Source organism: Pristis pectinata, chromosome 5, assembly GCF_009764475.1.
Source record: "Pristis pectinata isolate sPriPec2 chromosome 5, sPriPec2.1.pri, whole genome shotgun sequence".
Classification (NCBI taxonomy): Eukaryota; Metazoa; Chordata; class Chondrichthyes; order Rhinopristiformes; family Pristidae; genus Pristis; species Pristis pectinata.
In genome coordinates, this window is record NC_067409.1 from 19,236,646 (window position 1) to 19,253,688 (window position 17,043).

Consider the following 17,043-nt stretch of genomic DNA (forward strand, 5'->3'; position numbering starts at 1 on the left):
TTATTACAAGTTCTAAGAGACTTCAATCGAGGTATCAACCTGAAGTGCTGGCCAGGTGACGGAAGAGAGGAAATAGTTATCCAAGAGAACTGAAGAGAAGGGTTACCAAACTAAACGAAACCAGTAGAAAAACAGAATCAAGTATTTGACTACTTAAGACATGCAATAAATTATTCAACTATTTAGATTTTCATTACACGTCTTACTTTCCTTCAATGTTTTTTTCTCTTTTATCACTGATGTATAACATCCCATTATTTCCTGGGTATGTACATCAGTATACAGATTACATTAAATAAAATTAATATTTCCAATAACCCGTCTTCTCAAAAGGCTTTTCTTTCACACTGACCAACTTTGAAAACTACTGATTATTATTATTTAGATTCCCAATTATCCATAGTAAATCTGCATCTGAAGTAGTTACAATATGTATTGTATATGGCTGTGTGCCATATAACTATGTAAACATCAAGAAACAAAGTAAATCATTGAAGGTAACATAAAAGAAATCTACACGGGTGGAGTTTATCAGGATAAACATCATATCAGCACTGACATTAACACAGCACTTTTATCACTTGGATACTACAATAGTCAAAATACAAAATTTCATTACGGTTGATCTTTACTGGGATAGGTTGGAGGAGAAGTGACGGTATCTTAATAGTTTAAATCCAACAATGAATAACGTTGTGATAGCACCTGCCATGAGAAATGAAAAAGATTTCACTTGCTCATGTTCCAAAAAGTATAAATTTAATTGTATTTGAAAGAAAATAACTCTCGGAAATTGGTAACTAATCCCAATGAACCAGTTCTTTGGCCGAACATCAGCCTAACCTTCCCATTGTATGAATAGTTGTATCTTGAGCCATCTTTCTTGCTATGTCCCACAGAGTCAAAAACTGCAGTCAACCAGCAGCTTCAAGTTCCTCGGTGTCAACATCTCGGAGAATCTATCCTGGGCCCAACACATTGATGCATCACGAATAAGGCACGCCGGCGGCTCTACTCCATTCAGAGTTTGAGAGATTCGGTACGTCACCAAAGACTCTTGCAAATTTCTATAGATGTAGAGCGGAGAGCATTCTGACTGGTTGCATCAGAGCCTGGTATGGAGGCTCCAATGCACAGGATCGCAAGAGGCAGCAGAGGGGTGTAGACTCAGCCAGCTCCATCACAGGCACAACCCTCCCCGCCATCGAGGACATCTTCAAGAGGCGGCGCCTCAAGAAGGCGGCATCCATCATTAAGGACCCTCACCATCCAGGACATGCTGTCTTCTCATTACTACCATTGGGGAGAAGGTACAGGAGCCTGAAGACCCACACTCAACGATTTAGGAACAGCTTCTTCCCCTCCGCCATCAGATTTCTGAATGGTCTATGAACCCACAAACACTACTTCGTTAATTCCTTTCTTTTTGCACTATTTATTTTGTGATTTATAGTAATTTTGTGTCTTTGCACTGTACTGCTATTGCAAAACAACAAATTTCACGACATACAAGTCAGTGATAATAAACCTGATTCTGATTCAACCACTCTTTTGTCTCTGCACAACCTAACTCCTCATTTGTGCCCTTAGCACCTACTCCATCCCCCATTGCTGGCAATGATGAAAGTGATGATTGATGATGATGTAAAGATTAAGTGAGCATTGTCATGCTCATACTTTGAGAGATGAGGAACAGATAACTAGTGACTGGTAAAGTGATCAATGGCAACAAGACCTCTAGCACTCAAAAGGTGGGCAGTAAAGGCATTCACAGAGGACATCAGCCATCTCTCTTCTGCACCACAACTGCAGCAGATGCTGTAGGAAACACCCAAGGGTACATACTCTCCTTAAACCATCCAACACCCATTCTGAGATTTTTAAACTAATTCGAAGTACTTGACCAGATTGACTCTGGTAACTCACTTCAAGTCTTGAAAACAATCCTACATTTACTCTCTTTCAAAGAGCGGAAGCCAACCTTTCCTCATAATTGAAGTGCCTCATAACCACATATACCAATAAGTGCTGCTCCATGTTCGTTAGCATTGCAGGATATTGTTGTGCCTGCCCCTTGACAGTATGCCATTAAGGATTCTGCACTGTACAGTAATTCCTTCTATAAACTCAGTGCAACATAGAAAATAGAAACAGCAGCAGCCATTGGCCCTTCAGGCCTGTTTCAACACTCAAAAACAATCGTGGCTGATCATCCATTTCAGTACCACATTCCCCGCTTCTCCACATATCCCTTGATCTTTGCAGCATTAAGAAACATTTGAGATTCTGCAGATGCTGGAATCTGGAGCAACACACACACACACACACACACACACACACACACACACACACAAAGTGCTGGAGGAACTCAGCAGTTCAGGCAGCATCTGTGGAGGGAAATGAACAGTCGACGTTTCGGGTCGAGACCCTTCATCAGGACTGGAAAGGAAGAGGGCAGAAGCCAGGATAAAAAAAGGTAGAGGGAAGGGGGAGGAGCACAAGCTGGCAGGTGATAGGTGAGTCCAGGTGAGAGGGGGCAGGTAGGTGGGTGGAGGACGGGGCGATGGAAGGAAATGATGTGAGAAGCTGGGTAGTAATAGGTGGAAGAGGCGAAGGGCTGAAGAAGGAATCTGATAGGAGAGGACAGTGGACCATCTCTGTTTCCTTCTTGAAGATATTTAATGACTTGCCTGTCTCCATTGTTTTCTGTAGTAAGGAATTCGACAAGCACACCACCATCTGGGTGAAGAAATTTCTTCTGATCTCAGTTCAAAATGACATACCTTGTATCTTAAGACGGTAACCATTGGTTCTGGACTCTCCAACCATCAGAAGAATCTTCCTTGTACCTAGGCTTTGTCCTATTTTAATTTTATAGGTCTCTACAAAACCTTCTGCTCATCCTCCATTCTCCGGTGCATATGTCTAACTGAACCAACTCTCCTCAAACATCAGTGTTGCCATCCCAGGAATCAGTCTAGTGAACCTTCATTGCATTCTCTCCTGGGCAAGAGCACCCGTCCACAAATAAGGAGACCAAAACTGCTCACAAAACTCCAGGTGAGGTCTCAGCAAGGCCCTATCCAGGTACAGAAAGATATTTTGTACTCAAATCCAACTGTACAGAAAATCAAAAGACTGCAGATGCTGGAAATCTGAAATAAAAACAAAAAATGGTGGAAATACACAGCAAGACGGGCAGCATGTGAGAGGAAGGAGAAACAGTTAATGCTTCAGGTCAGGGACTATTTTTCAAGGATGCTGCTTTAAAAATACTGCACATCTAAAGGCCATCTAAGGTCAACAAAGACTAATTGACAATAGCAACAGATGTTTAAATTGAATTAGAAATGTGCAAGTATCTGGCAAAGTAAATCTACAAATTTCCCCAATCAACAAAAATAACCGTAATTAACCTCAGCCTTTCCTGCATTCACAAGTTTGTTCTTAATTATTATTCTCTGAAGAAATGTGGGTGTCACTGCAAGGACAACATTCAATTCTCATCCCTAATTTGCTTTCAGGAAGTGTTGATGATCTAACTTCATGAACTACCTCAGCTTGGTTCAATATGAGTGGCACATTTGCTCATTCCTTATTTGGAGAAAGGGTCTGGACCATTTATAGGCAAAACAGGGTAGCAATGGCAGGTTTACAACAATCTGGTAGGTTTGTGGCCACAATAACTGATTTATATTAAATAATTCCAGATTAAATGATTAATTTAATTTAATCCAGTTGTGGTAGTCAGAATTAAACTTGTCTCTCAACCTTTAGTCCAATTACTAGCACAATCATTTTACCAATGTTATACCACGTTGATGCAAGCAAATCAGCTATAAAACCAGTTAGTACACAAGCAGGATCTAAAGTGTATATTCAATGTAAATAAATCATCCAGAAATGTATTAAATATTTAATTGTGGGGCAGCCAGAAGAATCACTACCCTAACAAATATATAATGTGTGCATGCACATCCTGTTGCATCAGTCTTCCTGTGTCACGTTTTCTCTCCATCAGAACATCTCCATATCACAATTCCATATCACGTTTACTGATCAGAAAGATTTCTTCCAGTTAATTGTTGGGTGAAGTTTCCATATTTTCTTAAGAAAAATTATTATGTTTGTATGGGACATGGGCATCTATGACAAGGCCAACATTCATTGCCTATCTCTAACTGTCCTCAAGACAGCAGTGAGGTGCTACCTTCTTGAACCACTGCAGTCCTTCTGCTGAAGGGAGTTCCAGGACTTACACCCAATAATGATGAAGGGTCAGTGATAAAGTTCCAAATCAGGATAATGTAATTGGTAATTTGTTTATTATTGTCACATGTACCGAGATACAGTGAAAAGATTTTATTTGCATTCCATCCAGACAGATCATTCCATACGTGAGCACATCGAGGTAGTACAAAAGGAAAAAAAATACACAAAATATAGTGTTACAGTTACAAATAAAGTGCAGTGCAGGTAAACAAGTGCAAGTGCCATGACGAGGTAGATTGAATGAATTCATCTTTAGTGTACAAGAGCTCTGTTCAAGAACCTTATAACAGTGGGATAGAAGCTGTCCTTGAGCCTGGTGGTACTTATTCTCAAGCTTTTTTTTAAATCTTCTGCCCAATGGGAGGGGAGAGAAGATAACGTCCAGGGTGGGAAGGGTACTTGATTATGTTGGCTGCTTTACCGAGGCAGCAGGAAGTGTAGACAGAGTCAATGGAGGGGAAGCTGGTTTACGTGATGGGCTGGGCCGTATTCACAACTCTCTGCAATTTCTTGCGGGTCTTGGGCTGTGATGCTTCCGGATAGGATGCTTTCTATGGTGCATCTGTAAAAATTGGTGAGAGTCACCTGGGACATATGCAACACGTAAGGGAACTTGCAGGTGGTAATCTTCCACCAGGTGGAAAGGAGTCTTCTACATGGTGAGGTGGTCACTGGACTGAGAAGTAAAACTGAAAATACCCTGGCAAATTGTTGAACAACAGTGTGGAAGGAGTTATGTCAATATTGTACATAAGTCCACTAGAGAAATAAACCAATTACCTGATTCTGAAATTCACAAAACAATCTCACTAATATATATCAATCACATTGCTTTTTTTTAAAAAATATATAAATGTAGCTGTAATTACAGTCCACACTTTTAGCATGGATAGTTCTCTAATAATCAGACAAATAGTATTACTGTAAGAGTCAATCACAAAGCGACCACTTATAATGTATTAAATGTACGGATGGTGTTGTGCAGTTCATTATTTCCCCTGTACCAACTGAAGTAAAAGGCTCTGCTGATTTCTGCCAAAGTCAAGGATGCAAGCGGTTACAATCAATTGCTCACACCTTATTAAATCGCAATGAGCTTAGTAATTGAGACACCGCTAACTATTAAGGGAGGCAATTGCTAAATGGAGATTTCCTTTTCTAATATATTGATAAACATACTATTTTGCCTTTTTTTTTAAACAACATCAACTATACATCATAGGCAAATCACGTGAATAAGCAACTTTTTTCACTTATTAATTTCTCAGGTGGCCAGCATTTATTGCGTATCCCTCATTCCCCTAAACAGAGTGGTAATTTCAGAGGGCATTTTAAAGAGTTAACAGCATTGACATGTCACATATAGACCAGCTCAGCTAAGAATGGCACATTTTCTCCCCAAAGGGTATCAGTGAACCAGTTAGAATATTGTCAACAATCCTGTAGTTTTGTGGTCATCATGACTATGAGTAGCTGTTTGTTTTAACTTCCAGCTGCCAGGTGGGACTTGAAATCAGGTCTCTGGACCATTTGTCTAGGCCTCTGATCTACTAATAACTAGCTGGTTGGTTGTTTGGTGTACATTGATGCGTATACTAAGAACAATGCTCTTACCGTGACACTACAGGCCATCAGCAAACATCCCAACTCTAGACTACCAGAAAGCAAAGGCACAGGAGGATGAATGGCATAGTAGTGAAGCAAGTGGTGCTGTTGCCTCACAGTTCCAGTGACTCAGGTTCGATCCTGACCTCAGGTGTTGTCTGTGGACTTTGCACATTCTCTATGTGATCCAGTTTCCTTGCAGATCCCGATGACACACTGGCTGGTAAATTGTAAGCCAGTCTAAATTAGTCAGTGTAAATTGCCCCTCTTACAGTTGCGTAGTAGGAGAATTCGGAGGGGATTGATGTATTTGTGATAAGAGAATAGCTCACAGGGAAGTGGGGGAAATGGTATTGATGGGATCACTCAGAGCTGGCACAGACCCAATGGACTGATTAGCCTCCTTCTCTGTTTTAAGAAAATATCAGAAGTATAATGCGGTCAAATAGGATTAGTAATAGGATGGCAAAAGAGTCAACATGGATGTGGTGGGCTGAAGGGCCTGTTTCAGTGCTGATGAATCTATATGAAAAATCCCCACCATGTATTCTTTAAGGCAACAGCATCAAACACAAGCTTCTGCTTCATATGCACCTTAAAAACTTTCATATCTTGACCAATACCATCATCTTATTTATTTAATTTACTGTTCACAGATCATTGATACAAAGTAGCTGCCACATTTAACTCAGGAAAACAAAATTCATTGGCACTAAACTACTTTGGAATGACAATATGAAAGCTGATATATAATAGCACCAGCTTTCTTTTATACAGAATATATTGGTTTAGAAATTACTTCTTAAATGATCTTAATTAAGAAACTCTGTAGCTGATGGATAAGCACGATTAGCTTAAGTGTTGCTGATTTCCAGGAGATTTATGGGCAAAGCTCGGTGTCATTGAGTTGAGGATTTTTGAGCACATACACAATCACTGTCACAACTGATAATGCCCAGAGAAAATACGACAAGTTGCACGCTGGCTTTTCGTTATGAACGCTGCAAGTGAGTGAGCGACTTTGATGCTTAAATGCTCAGCGCTGATGTGATGGACAGACTGACAAATGCAAGCTAGTGAAGTTTAACCACAACATGAAGAATTTTAATTAATGTTCATTTGTATGGAAGCAAATATGCTTGCATGATCAATATTTTTTTATAAGACATGTATAAAAATTGTTGATCCAAAAAAAGCTGCTGCTCAACTTGAATCTCAAGTGTAAAATAAAAAGCCATTTTTCATGATATATAAAACCTCTACAGGCAATACCACATGCTGCATAATAGTGATAATTATGAATACTTGGAAATTAACCTATCATCCTGCACTTAATGACAAGTCATAACAATGGGTACTGCTCAGAAGTATTGTTAATACATCATTTTAATCATGCTGGGCCCAACTTCTATTTTGCATTCATGTCTCAACAATTCCTTTGGTAACATTCTTGCCTCTGGATCAAAAGGCTGTAGGTGTATTCTAAGCTAACGTGATAGAGCAAATGCAACACACAGAGTGCCATACAATTGGAGAGGCCATCCTTTGAACGATACATTCAACCAGTTCAGGTGCTATTGGAGATACTGAAGATAAGCTATTTCTTCTAGCATGTTGGCTAATGTTCTTTGCTCAATGAATATAATTAGTGGCAATAGAAAACTGGTCATACCCTTGCCACAGGACACTACTATCACAGAATAGCTGGTGGATTTTACCTACATCACAGTTGGTGCATTTGTGTGAAATACGTATGATGTCACAGTGTGGATTCTCTTGAACTTCAACAGATGCGCTATATCCGGACAGGTTACATCTCAGTTTGGTATGGCAACTGCTCTGCTCTGGATCATCAGAACCTGCAGAGAGTGGAAAACACTTCCCAGTCCAACACAGGCTCATCAAATCCTTTTTATCCAATCCATCTTCAAGTGCATTGCTTCAGGATGTCGAGGATGCCTGCCACCCTGGCCATTCCCTTTTCTCTCTTCTACCTTCCAAAAAATACAGGAGCTTGAAAGCCCAGATGACCAGACTCAAGAACAGTTTCTTCCCCACTTCTATCAGACTTCTGAACCAATCACCTCTTTCACATCCCCTTCCAGTGGTGCTGCCATGTTCCCAAACCCTTAATTCTACCTCTTCCATTATGTCACTTTAGTATTTCTTTTTGCACTACCTCAGTTGCACTACTAGACTTGGCACCATACCATTGCTTTTGTGCTCATCATTGTATTTACTATATTTAGTATTACCATGTACGCTGTTTACACTGAGCTTCACGCAAACAAGGACTTTCATTGCACCCTTGTGCATATGATAAACTCGTCTGAATCTAAACTACATAATTTCAAGCAATGCTTAGTTTTAATACTTCAAGATCTACAGTTTTCATAATGATCTGCTGCCTTACTTATGTTAAATCCTTTAACCCTTGCTCACATTTCAGAAGAGGAAATTCTGCAGCATTTAAGAGTATACGACACATGTAAAAAAAGGTGCCGTATAAAATTAACATTGTTGGTGAAAAATAGGTCAATATAAGACATTTGAATCAATTAATTTGTCCAATCTAGTTGAATTTCTATTCTACTTATTGCATAACAATTCCTATTTTAAGAATTACAAAAGTGATAAATGGACTTAATCCTTCATGGAAGCGCATGAACAAACCTTCAGCTTAGCAAATGTTAAAACGATTAATACTTTGTGTAAATAAAAACAGAATCAGGCAAACTATTTTCTCCTCTTGTACTTATTGAACAGAAAAAGCAGTATGTATTTTCAATATACCTTACTTACGTCTCCATTATCCACCCTCCACAGCTCAGCTCTCCAAGTTTCTCCATGACTTAAATCACTGAATCACGCAGAATACTCAGAAAGGACAGTAGCAAAATACCATGGCTCAGGTCAATTTCCCACTTGTTTACTTACCAGCACAGGTTTTCTGCACATTTATTGTGAATTAAGTTAAACGTAGAAGCCCAGACAGGGATTCCAAAGATACGAGTCCAAACTAAGTTATCAGTGTAATCAAAACCTCTTGAGATATGTGCTACCACCTGACTAAGCATAACAGCTTCATTGACCGAATATTTCATTGAGCAGTTGGCATTCATAGCAAGTCTTTAATGTCTCTTGAGTTTTCTAATTTCACAATGAAATTGAGACCATTGTGCAAATTAATCTAGCTGATAATCTGAAAGTTCTGTCTCATTGACAGAACTTTCCAAATACATTTTATTTCTAAGCTGGTTCAACAACCACTTGCATTTATATCGCACCTTTAATGTGGGAAAAAAAGCACTCCAAGGCACATTGCAGCAATGCTCTCAAACGGGATTCAACACCAAACCATACAAGGAGATATCCATGAAGAGGACTAAAATCTTGCTTAAAGTAGGTTTTAAGGAGCATCTTAAAACAAAAGAGTGGTACTGATGGAGAGGCGGGGAGGCGTAGGAAAAGAATTTGAGAGCTTCGGAGCAGTGGCAGTCAGTGCTGCACAGTTACATTCAGTGATGAAGAGGAAGACAGAGCTAACGGATTGTGGATGTCCCCAAGGGAAAGGCCTGGAGCAACGGGGAGAAGTGAGATCACGTCAAGGCTTGAAAGGATTGGCAAGAATTTTAACTGGAAGCCAATATGGATCTGGGAACACAAGGGTGATAGGACAATGCAGGATAGACAGCAGAGTTTTGGATGACCAAGGTTATAGAGTTTAGGACAAGTATTCCCAGCCATGAGTATATTGGACTATCAAATCTATATGTATTGATGGCGTTGATTGGGATTTTAGCAGCAGGTAAGTTGAAGCAAAGCCAGAGTAGGACAAAGTTACAGAAGTGGAAACAGCCAGTGTTAGAGATGGTTCAAAGCTCAAGGTGTTCTGAGCAATTTGGTTTACTCCTGATAGTTGCAAGGCAAAGGAATGAAGATGGTGGCTTGGAGACGATAGCTTTGTTCACAATATTTTGTTGGAAGAAATTTCTGCTCATCGAGCACAGGATCTCAGACAGGTAGTTTATAATACAGGAACAAAGGGGTCAAAAGAAATGATGCCAAATTAAAACTGGGTGTCACCATACACGTGTCCAAAGACACAAGTCTATGAGCAAAAGAACAGACTGCTGGGAGAACTCAGTGGGTCAGGAAGCATCTGTGGAGGCAGAAGGATGGTTGGTGTTTCGTGTCGAGACCCTGCATCAGGACGGTAATGTTTTAGATCTCAACCCAAAACACTGACCATCCCTTTGTCTCGATAGGTACTGCCTGACCTGCTGAGTTCTTCCAGCAGTTCGTTTTTTGTTCCAGATTACAACTGCAGTTTCTTGTGCCTACATAAGTTCCTCAGTACACTTTTCTCTACGTAATAACCAGTGCCTCTTTGTTCAAGTATTTCAATGACCAAACAGCTCTGCAACATTGATTGTGAAAGAGACTGAAGCATGAATCTTTCATGAAATCCTGTGCAGATCTAAGAGAGTGCTATACAAATTGAGCTACCATTTTTCCAAATAAGGCATTAAAAGGAGGCCTCCTCCACTCACTCAAGTAAAGGATCCCATAGCATCATTTGGATGAAAAAGATGGCAGTTATCCTTTGTGTCTGACCAATATTTATCCATAATCTAATACCGGAAAACAAATAATTTAGTTACGATCATATTCCTGTTTCTGAGCTTGCTGTCCACCTTTTTTCCCCACATTACAGCCAAAGTAATGTGCTTTTGAACATCTTTACATTGTGAGGATGCCTAGAAGTTTATCTTTCTTTCCACCTTGTGTGCTTTCTTGAAGGATAAATGCTCTCAAATGTATATGAAAGGGGACAGATTCACATTGTCTACCAGTCGGTCTCGTACTAAATTATGACCATAAATAACAAAAATTTCAAAACATTTCAGGCCAATGATATGGATAAGTTATGTACCTTTCAGTGCACCATCTAGGCTAGACAAATCCTTGCTTCGATATCTAGACTCCTCTTTGTTCCTAATCTCTGCTTGGCTGGCTATGCAAGGTATAATTACTAAGAAGCATTATTGTTCAGCTGAAAGCCAGTAACCTGTGCTGAAAGCATGGGCGCACAAGTGCTTTCTGAATTAAAATTGCGTCATATTTGGCTGCAAATTACATGTCTCTCCGCCACACCCCCCACTCTACCTTTCAGGTTCAGAACAAGTCACAGAATGGGTACCTCTGCACATAGCACTAATGGAAGCAAAGGTTCCCACCTACAAGAGGGATTTTTAAAACAAAATATCAGGACAAACTTGAGCAGAAAAAAACACCCAGCGTAACACTATTGCAGCGCCAGCAACCCGGGTTCAATTCCTGCTGCTGTCTGTAAGGAGTTTGTATGTTTTCCCCATGTCTGTGTGGGTTTCCTCCCACATTCCAAAGACGTACAGGTTAGGAAGTTGTAGGCATGCTATGTTGGCGCCGGAAGCGTGGTGACACTTGCAGGCTGCCCCCAGCACATTCTCAGTAACACAAAAAGACGCATTTCACTGTGTGTTTCGATGTACATGTGACTAATAAATAAATATCTTAAAATATCTATATCCAATTCTTTTTTAAAGTAAGTAGATATTAATGTTAATATACAAAAATGTAGCACACTTAATTTTGTTTATGAATCATTTGGGTCTCACAAAATCCTAGACAATAACCAACCTTTATGATTTTTAATTCATGTTCCCTACCACCTGGGAGCATATAATATGTTAGCATGGATGATGAAGTAATGTGATAAAGCTTGTATGCCAAGGGTTCTAGAGTAGATGCCAAAAAGGTCTGCAATTGTCTTATCTCTCTAAGCCAACAATTCAAAACTGTAGGCTGCTGGAGCCAATATGTAATCAGAGGTTGTGGGTAAAATTATTTCCGTCACTGAATTCTTTCTACTAAGTCACCGTGCCAAACCAGACCAAACAAAGCATTTATCGACAGTCAGGTCTGCCAAATAGCGATTTTCTTAAATAATTGTGTTTATTCACTGTACAATGAATAGAGTTAGAAGCACTTTTAACCTGAATTTTTGATAGCAAACAGAGCCAGTGACTTATGTTTCTGTTTTATTATTGGAGATTCCAAGCTTTTAAGCAGTGGTCTAGGGATCTTATTCTACAATATTAGCATATTTTCCATGAAAATTGAAAATCAGAGTCTTTGGACAAGTGATCCTGAACATCTGGCAGGCATACGCAATGCCAAAGGATGCATATTTCTTCAGCTAGCTACAGCGTGTGAACGTCTCTTCAGATGAAGCTAGTGCTGCTGGTTTTTACCATTGTATCACTCGTCTTTGTCCTCGGACTCTGTGCTAATAAACCCTCCAGGGAATTCTCTCTCCAAACAGCCTATCACAGAGTGGTTATTGCTGCCCTTAAAACTGCAGACTAACTGAATCTCATCCAATCGTTTAATGTCACAGAGTAATACAGCATGGAAACAAGCCCTTCAGCCCAAGTTGTCCATGCCAAGGTGCCCATCTAAGTCAGTCCTATTTGTCCATGGTTAGCCCATATCCCTGAATCTTTCCTATACATGTACTTATCCAAATATCTTTTAAATGTTTATTATTTATTTTGGATAAGGGTTGACTACATAAACTTTGTGCACGTGACACTATCCCGTTGGTTCCAAGAGACACCAATGAATGGAATACATACAAACATATAAATTAGGAGTCAACCCCTCAAGCCTGCTCTACCATTCAGTTGGACCTTGCACATTATTGCCTGCCTGCACTGCACTTTCTCTGTAACTGTAACACTTTATTCTGCATTCTGTTATTGGTTTCCCTTGCACTGATGCGATAAAATGATCTATATGGATGACATGCAAAAGAAAGTTTTTCACTTTACCTTGGTACATGTGACAATAATAAACCAATTTACCAATCAGATCATGGCCGACTGTAACCTCAACTCCACATTCCTATCCATCTCTGATAACCTTTCATCCCCTTATTTCCCAGTAACCCATCTACCTTCTGCCTTAGATATGTCTCAAGACTTTGAGGAAGTGCATTCTAAGGATTCACATACTCAGAAAAAAATATCTGTCCTATGTTGGTCTTAAGTGGGCAACCCTTAATTCTAGATTCTCTCAAACAAGCGGTGGGGCAAGAAGAGTGGGGGCAGGCACTGATTCCCCCAAACAAGAGAGTCACTAACAATAAATTGCTTGTCTTCAGGTTCAGGTCAGGCTGGCTCCTATCTTCAGGACTTCATGAATAAATGTATGACTTTATGATTAAATACACTGCTATATGTTTGCATTAAGCAAGTCTTTTTCAAGTCATAGAGTTATAAAGCAGGGAGACAGGCCCTTCAGCCCAACTTGTCCATGCTGACCAAGTTGTCTACTTGAGCTAGTCGCACTTCCTTACATTTGGCCCAGATCCCTCTAAACCTTTTCTATCCATGTACCTGCCTTAATGTTTTTTAAACCTTGTAATTGTACCTGCATCTACTGTGGCAGATTCCATATGCCTGCCACCTTCTGCGTGAAGAAATTGTCCCTCAGATTCCTTTTAAATCTTTCCCCTTAAGTCTATGCCCTCTAGTTTTAGACTCACCTACTCTGGGGAAAAGACAGTGACCATCCACCTTACTTATGCTTTGAGTGAAACGTGCAGTCATTTAAGGGATGGGTTGGTGTCAAATATTAGGATTTAGGAAAAAGCAGGTGTAGGTCATTGGCCCCTTACACCTACTTCACCATCATGGCTGACCTGGTACCTCTGCCCCACCTTCCTCCATTAACCCCATATCCCTTCCATTAAGGGTCACCTTATGGATGCTGTGAGGCAGTCTCCCAGGCTGAAGGATCAGGTTCAGGTACATCCAGCCAGGTGGTGGGAAAAGTTACTGCTAAAAGGGTCAGAAGATGGGACTTGGGTTCAGGGGGTCTCAGAAATGGAAAGCCATTGTGTTTGACGGAGAGGAGAAGGAAATGAATGAAACATAGAACATTTACAGCACAGTACAGGCCCTTCGGCCCACAATGTTGTGCCGACATTTTATCCTGCTCTAAGATCTATCTAACCCTTCCCTCCACATAGCCCTCCATTTCTTTATCATTCATGTGTCTATCTAAGAGTCTCTTAAATGTCCCTAATGTATCTGCCCCCACAACCTCTGCTGGCAGTGTGTTGTGTTAGCCATTGTCGCCCTGGGAAAAAGTCTCTGACTGTCCACTCGATCTGAGCCTCTTATCTTGTACGCCTCTATCAAGTCACCTCTCATCCTCCTTCTCTCCCAAGAGAAAAGCCCTAGCTCGCTCAACCTATCATCCTAAGACATGCTCTCCAATCCAGGCAACATCCTGGTAAATCTCCTCTGCACCCTCTCTAAAGCTTCCACATCCTTCCTAAAATGAGGCGACCAGAACTGAACACAATACACACTTGCTAAAGAATTCCACCTACCCTCCAAGTTTTAAAATTTGGACATCATTCAGGAGCGCTGCAATGCTAGGTCAGGTGAAGCTGAGCCACATGCTCAAGTTTGGAATGGGGACTGGGGATAGAGCAAGGAATGAAGACCCTTGGAGATTTTGGGTCGGGAGAGGTAAAAAAAAATATAGGTTCTCAGGCTCAGTTTGGGTTCAAATCAGCAGGGGTCAGGTTGGGTTTTAAATTTATACCCAAGCTGATCTCTAGATAAAACCTTCCAGACTGCTTCACTCACAATCAATGAATGAAGTACTTTAACTAATTGCCTAGAAAACAAAAACACCAATGATTACAGGATCAGAAGAGAATCCACCTGTGTGATAATCTCAACAGGTAAAATGAGAACCATTGTCCACTAATGCTTCAAGCAAAGCTTTAAAACACCATCACATTCTTTAGAAATTAAATAGGGGCAGCTTTAGTTAAAATCCTGACCAAGAACAAAATTGTTCAGTGCTGGTTAATACATGGGCACCCTTTCCAGGAGTAAATTTTAACCTGGAATGCAATTATCTGTTCTTGAAACTATGCCGAGCAGTTTACAGCTGTTGTAGCAACAAACTAAATTCTTTTGTACAGTAAATACTATTTCACTTGGCCAGCAACATGAAATGTCAGCAATGCAATTGGCATGAAGAGTCATACCAAACAGCTGAATTTATATATAGCCATGCAAGCAGACATAAAGCAAATGTATTCGGGCACAAACCATTTGTGACACTGCTGAAATGACAAATATTTGTATATTGGGCAGGGGTAAACCAACCAAATTTTGACATACATTTACAATTTTGCAAAAGATACACATATGTAGCTTCAGAAATGATTTTATGCATGATTATAATTTATTAGGGACACATTTCAGCATAGCACATTAAATCAGAGAAGGTTGGAACTACATATGAAAAGCCTGTCGATATCTGATGGAAAGAATGATGGAAGGAGTACTTTATCTGAGCAATGGTCCCACCTGAAACATCTCTCTCTCCCTCTCTGCTTTAGTGTGTAGCAACCTGACATCTACATACACAACAAAGATCAGCTCCGATCCATTGTCTACAACTCTGAGACAGATTCAACAAATTGAGAGAGAAAATGGGAAATAACAGCATCATGTGATGGAAATATAGTTGGCAGTCATCCAATATTATTTTTCCTCAAGTCAGACCAATGAGACTTTAAGAGCTGTTCCAAATCATGCCTTTTCCATCATGTTTAAAAAAGGCAGCTCAACTATCCCCCGGACATTTTCAGTACCAAATACTGAAAATGAAAACTCCCATTGCAGATATGTTTTTTTTTAATGTGCCCCAAGATTATATTTCAACCACTGCTTTGGAAGTGCACACACATCCACTTTCAGAGTGATATTTGCTGGCATTATGTAAATGATCTTACAGACATCTCAATGAGAAAATAAATTCAGATGTTTTTCATATGCACCATACTGTGAACTATTTAATGCTGCACGAGTTCATGACTAGGATCCCAATCGCTCAGAGACATTAGTGCAAGGCAACAATATATTTGACAAAATGACAACCCTTAGAGTATTTAGTTTTTCCCCTAAGAATGACCAACTCACTCAAATTTGCTTCATCCAATGTTAAATATTACTTGTGGGAAATTCATCCTTTTCTAATTTACCAGTTAGAGGCAGCCATTATATTAAATGCTGACTTAGGATGTGACAGTATTCTTCTTGGGGAGACCCTCGGCATCGAGGATGACTTGCTTCAACTCCACTTCTGTGGGCTCTGAAGTGGCTGATGAGGCTTAAGTGGGACCTGCAGATTCTGCCACAGGGAGCACAGGAGTTGCGTGAAAGGGCAGGCAAGTAGCTAGGGCACTCCTTCCACTATTTATACAGGACTTCTTTGTGTTCCTGGTGAAGGGATTCTAGGTTCCCACTGCCATATTTTAATATATTTATTTATTAGTCACATGTACATCGAAACACACAGTGAAATGCATCTTTTTGCATTACTGAGAATGTGCTGGGGGCAGCCCGCAAGTCGCCACTCTTCCGGCACCAACATAGCATGCCCACAGCTCCTAACCTGTACACCTTTGGGATGTGGGAGGAAACCAGAGCACCCGGAGGAAACCCACAGGGAGAACGTACAAACTCCTTACATAGAACGGCCGGAATTGAACCCGAGTCGCTGGCGCTGTAATAGCGTTACACTAAACACTACACTACCGTGCCACCCTTAAATGCATCATCTCCATTTTAAGTTGTCATAGGCCAGGGATTCCCACAAATTGGTGAGGATGTTACAGTTTTTCCAAGGAAACTTGGAAACATCCTTGAATCTCTTCCTCTGTCCATTTGGTAATCTCCTATCGTGACAACGCTTGGAACAGATTACGTTTCAGGACCCTGTCGTCTGTCCTGCCCATCGGAGCTGACCAAGTTTAACCAGTCATTCTGAGGATCATGCGAGGATAAGTGCCCATATCCTGCCAAGAGATTTGAAGGATTTTGCAGAAAGAGCATTGACGGCATCCTTCTGGTACCTCAAGGTCCCTGACGCAGATCTTCCAGGTCTCAGAGAAAGGCATCATTGCTGCCTGGTAGACCAGATTTGAGGTCCTGACCTTCATAACATTCTTTGCATCAGACAGCTTGACAGAATGATTAGTCACTCACTCCATGGCAAATATGTTCAAATGTTGCTCTGAATATTTCATCT

The 17,043-nt window shown here is 40.4% G+C and overlaps 1 protein-coding gene across 2 annotated transcripts in view; it reads right to left on the minus strand.

The window, feature by feature from the left end:
- The window catches only part of LOC127570339 (disco-interacting protein 2 homolog C), a 504,340-nt gene that overhangs the window by 411,294 nt on the left and 76,003 nt on the right, over positions 1-17,043 (minus strand). The gene's annotated exons all lie outside the window — the stretch shown is intronic.